The following is a 5598-nucleotide window of genomic DNA, read 5'->3' as shown; positions in this document are numbered from 1 at the left end:
GAGAGAAGGGGGAGGAGCTGGAAGCATCAACTCCCATATGTGCCTTGATCAGGCAAGCCCAGGGTTTCGAACCGGTGACCTCAGCATTTCCAGGTCAACGCTTTATCCACTGCGCAACCACAGGTCAGGCTCATCAGTTGAGATTTTAAATGTCAGAGGCAACTTTTGTGCACAGGAAGGAACCCATCAAACTGTTTGTGTTTTAATTGATATTTAATTTATTAGGATTTTAAATTATAAGCCCAGTTGTTAAGTATTTAAACACAAATCTTAAATTCATTTATAAATGTATCAATTCTATGTTAAAAATAAAAACACTTTTACTTGTTCTTTAATGCTCAGGGAGCTTATTAATTTGGCATATTAAAATTTCCATTTAAACACAATCTATAAATATGACAGTATTTGGGGGGGGAATTTCCTTTTTTAAAAAAAGTGCTTATTTTGCCTGGCCAGGAGGTGGCACAGTGGATAGAGCGTCAGACTGGGATGCGGAGGACCCAGGTTCGAGACCCCAAGGTCGCCAGCTTGAGCGCGGTCTCATCTGGTTTGAGCAAAGCTCTCCAGCGTGGACCCAAGATCGCTGGCTTGAGCAAGGGGTTCTCGGTCTGCTGTAGCGCCATGGTCAAGGGACATATGAGAGAGCAATCAATGAACAACTAAGGTGTTGCAACAGAAAACTGATGATTGATGCTTGTTGGTCAAATAAGTTTGTAAATATGATATATATGTTTGCTCGCTTGTGACTTATATTGGGTGTGGGGGACAGGCTGTAAGCAGGCCAGGTCGTTGTAGCCTAAGGTTTGGTTTTGGGACTAAGCTTTTCCCCACACCCTTGACTGATTGTATGATCTGGGTGGTGCACTCTCATGAGGAATCCAATTATGCCTTGGATAAGTGGCTTTGTATCAGAGACTTCCTTGTTTGTATATTGGATTAAGGGATTTTGGTTTTCTACACTATAAAGTGGGACAGACCAGGAGCTTGGACACACAGTTCCTGCTATCACAATTGCAGGGGCTTCCCTGATCCCTGGCCCTTCATGGGAAGAGCTGGTTTTCTGCTTTTCCCTTGTCTTCTTTTGTGGTTTGCCTGTCTTGGTGAGACACCAATAAATAGGATGGCCCCCCATCCTTTGACTCCGCCATTTCTTTATCGTCTGCCCGAATCCAATGGGAACCTGCATGTGAATGGCCACGATGGCGGCTCCTGGCCTTACAACTGGCGTAGTTTCCAGCAGGATTCAGAGATTGGTATGGAGCCACCACCCTTGATGGGTGGGATAGAGTACTGGTTGCTGCTCTGGCTCCCCATGGCTGTCCTTTTAGGGGCCATGGGCTACATGTTTTTTACTCAAGAGGAAACTGCCCGAGGTCAAAAGCTTCAGCATGAATTGCAAATAGAACGGCAGAAAAGGCTGGAATTGGAGCGGGCACTGGAGAAGGAATTACGGGTTCGCGAGTTGCAGTTTACCCTGGAAGCTGAACGTCTTCACCGGCAGTTGTTGGAGAAACAACTGCGGATTCAAGAGCTCGAGTCTCAGCTTCCGGCCAAAAGCCAGCAGCCACAGGAGCCTAAACGGTCACCAAAGGAGCAGCAGCATCCGTGCCGGTGGATTGGCTTTGAGTCAGCGGGAGCAGGCGCTTGCGACTCCTCTTCTGAGGATGAGAAGGCTCAGGCTGAAGCTGCCATACGCACACTGAGAGCCCGACCAGTTGTCGCCAAGAAGGTAAAAACCCAGCAACAAAGAGTCCCTCAGGGGCAGCCACAGCCTCCTGCCCAGGTAATGGAACACTCTGTGGTCCGGCCCTATACCCAGGCAGAGCTGATGGAGTTGGGGGCACAATTTAGGCAGAAACCTACTGAATCCCTGGTAGCATGGTTACTACGATTATGGGATATAGGGGTGGATGGTATCATGCTCTCCGGAACAGAGATGAAGAAATTGGCCGCCATTACCACACACTCTTCCTTGAGGCAGCGTCTTCAGAACTGCCATGGCAACCCAGGAGACCATACCCTATTAGAATGGGTGATGGCTGCCATTCGTATGGTCTGGCAGAATGCTGGAGAACTGCTGGGGGCAATGAGTCGGTGGCAGTGCTACAGTGAGTTAGTAAAGGTCCTTCGAGAACTAGGTATGAAGAATGCTGTTTTCAACCCTGGGTCTCGTGGGCCAGACGAGGAAGTGTTTACGGCCAAAATGAGGGAATTTGTCCTTGCTAGCGCCCCGTCAGCCCTTTTTGGGTCACTGGTGGCCATCTTGGGCCCCTATGTGGGGCAGCCCATCAATGCAGTTACACAGATGGTAGCAGATTTGGGAGAGCTGGAGGCCGCTCGGGATCATAAAGCAGTGAGGGCTGCTGCCTATGTTTCCCCCCCAACTAACAAGGGAAACGGGCCTGTAAAGGTTACCCGAATGCAGATGTGGGTAGACTTGATTGCGGCTGGAGCAGATAAGGGGAAATTGGATGGCCAGTCTAATAAAATTCTTTTGGAGCTTTGGCGGCAGCTTAAACCAGAACAGAAGTTCCAGCCACTGAGACGAAAGGCCCCAGCAGCTACCAATAAAACGTTTGGTGCGCGCACAGCTCGGTTACAAGATTATATGATAGAGACGGCCGAGGGAGAGGGGAACTCCCAAGACCCATTGTACCAGTTTGAATAGGAAAAAGGCCGAGGGACCCGTCTAACGGGGATGGGCGGGGACCGGAGGCCACATGTGGAACTGGCTATCCACTGGTCCCCTTCCAATGTACAACAGGTGTTGGCCTTGGTGGATACAGGTGCAGAATGTTCCCTTCTCTATGGAAACCCAGAGCGGTTTGCTGGGACCCCAGTGGCCATTGACGGTTATGGGGGCCAAACTGTTCAAGTGAAGCCAATAACTATTCCATTGGGGATAGGGAGACTGCCTCCTAAGCCATATAAGGTGTATGTATCTCCTATTCCTGAATATATTTTGGGGGTAGATGTCTTGCAAGGACTGTGGTTGGAAACTACAGCTGGGGAGTTCCGGCTGCGGATCAGGGTTGTGAAGGCAGTATTGCGGGGACATGCATCACATTCCCCTCTACAATTACCCGTCCCTCGGCGTGTGACTAACACCAAGCAGTACCGCCTGCCAGGTGGTTATGAAGAAGTCACAGGGACAATCCTTGAACTAGAAAAGGTGGGGATCATCCGGCCAGCACACAGTCCTTACAACTCCCCAGTATGGCCTGTGCGCAAAGCAGATGGAACCTGGAGAATGACAGTAGATTACAGGGAACTTAATAAAGTTGTTCCCCCTTTGCACGCTGCTGTTCCCTCGATAGCTAACATGATGGATCAGCTAAGCCATGAGTTGGGGACATACCACTTTGTGGCAGACTTGGCCAATGCTTTTTTCTCTATTGATATAGCTGCAGAGAGTCAAGACCAATTTGCCTTCAGTTGGGAAGGGAGACAATGGACCTTTACAGTGTTACCCCAGGGCTATTTGCATAGCCCCACCTTGTGCCATGGGCTGGTGACTGCTGACCTGGCTAAATGGAAACAGCCAGAGGTAGTCCGCTTGTACCATTATATTGATGATATTATGCTAACTAGTGATTCTCTTTCAGAATTGGAGCAAGCAGTCCCTACCCTGCTATCCCATTTGAAAGCATGTGGCTGGGCAGTTAACGAGAACAAGTTACAAGGACCTGGGTTATCTGTTAAATTCTTGGGAGTTGTCTGGTCGGGTAAGACAAAAGTTATCCCTGACGCAGTTATAGATAAGATTCAAGCATACCCCGTGCCCACTACGGTAAAACAGTTACAGGAATTCTTAGGTTTGTTGGGGTATTGGCGAGCATTTATACCGCATTTGGCTCAGTTACTACGCCCCTTGTACAACCTTATTCGAAAGGGGGTTTGCTGGGATTGGACTGAGCAGGCGCAAGGTTCATTTGCAGCTGCTAAGAGAGCTGTCAAGGTGGCACAGGCCTTGAATGTGTTTGATCCTGCCAGGCCCTGTGAGCTGGATGTTCATGTAACCTCGGAGGGGTTTGGATGGGGCTTGTGGCAGCGGACAGAGCGCCTATGGCAACCTATTGGATTTTGGTCCCAATTGTGGAAAGGTGCTGAAGTTCGTTACTCATTAGTAGAGAAGCAGCTGGCAGCTGTGTATGCTGCCCTCCTGGCAACTGAGAGTATTACAACCACAACACCAGTTACAGTCAAAACAACATACCCTATAGCTGGATGGGTGAGAGATTGGGCAACTAAACCACGTAGTGGTATGGCCCAAATGTCTACCCTGGCCAAGTGGGGTGCCTATCTGCAACAACGCTGTGCTCTTAGCACCAGCCCATTGAGGACAGAACTGCAGGAAGTCTTGGGTCCAGTCACCTATGCGACCTTAGAGTCAGGTGCAACTGGGGCTCAGGAGGCAGAACCTGAGGTCAGTCCCTACCAGGAGGGGCGGGTGCCCATCCCCAAAGATGCCTGGTATACTGATGGTTCCAGCAGGGGCCAACCTGCCAAATGGACGGCTATTGCCTTCCATCCGGCCACTGAGACTATTTGGATGGACACGGGTACAGGCCAAAGCAGCCAATGGGCAGAATTAAGAGCTGTTTGGCTAGTTGCCCATAATGAACCTTCACCTCTGGTGATCTGTACTGACAGTTGGGCTGTCTATCGTGGACTGACCCTTTGGATTGCTACTTGGCACATTAACCAGTGGATGGTAATGCACCGTCCATTATGGGGTCAGGCCATGTGGCAGGACTTATGGGAAATAGGACACCAGAAGCAGGTGACAGTATACCATGTCACAGGGCATGCCCCTCTAGCCCATCCTGGGAATGATGAGGCAGATACGTTGGCAAGGGTGCGATGGTTGGAGACTGCACCTGCAGGTGATGTGGCACAGTGGCTCCACCGGCGCCTGCTCCATGCAGGACAGAAAACTATGTGGGCTACGGTTAAGGCATGGAACTTGCCTGTGTCCTATGCAGAGGTACTTGCAGCCTGTGAGCAATGTGCAGTATGTTCCAAGGAACACCCTCGGAGACCACTGGTGTCACCTGGACAGATCCAGAGGGGTCATGTCCCACTGACACGATGGCAGATAGACATCATTGGACCCTTACCAAAGTCAGAAGGGTACCAGTATGCAGTCACTTGTGTAGATACTGCCACCGGGCTGCTTGCTGCTTACCCCGCTCGTAACCCTGACCAGAGGGCAGTCATACAGGCTCTGGACCGCCTGAGTGCTGCATATGGGCGACCGCTGGTCCTTGAAAGTGACAATGGTACCCACTTCACTGGTTCAACGGTGAGGCAATGGGCTCAAAAGCTGGGGGTGGACTGGAAGTACCATGTTCCCTACCACCCCCAGGCTGCTGGTATCATTGAGCGTTATAATGGACTCTTAAAGCAGGGACTGTGACAGGAAGGGGGCACCGGCTCTCTTACTGGATGGACACGCCGCTTATGGACAGTACTTCGGATTTTGAATGAGCGACCTCGACGGGGAAGCCCAGCTCCAGTAGAGGCCCTCCTGCATCGGACAGCTGCCCCTATTCAGTTGCAGATACGCACCAAGGACATTTTACTCAAGCCAGGTTT

This window comes from Saccopteryx leptura, chromosome 3 (assembly GCF_036850995.1).
Source record: "Saccopteryx leptura isolate mSacLep1 chromosome 3, mSacLep1_pri_phased_curated, whole genome shotgun sequence".
NCBI lineage: Eukaryota > Metazoa > Chordata > Mammalia > Chiroptera > Emballonuridae > Saccopteryx > Saccopteryx leptura.
This window is presented reverse-complemented; position numbering follows the sequence as displayed.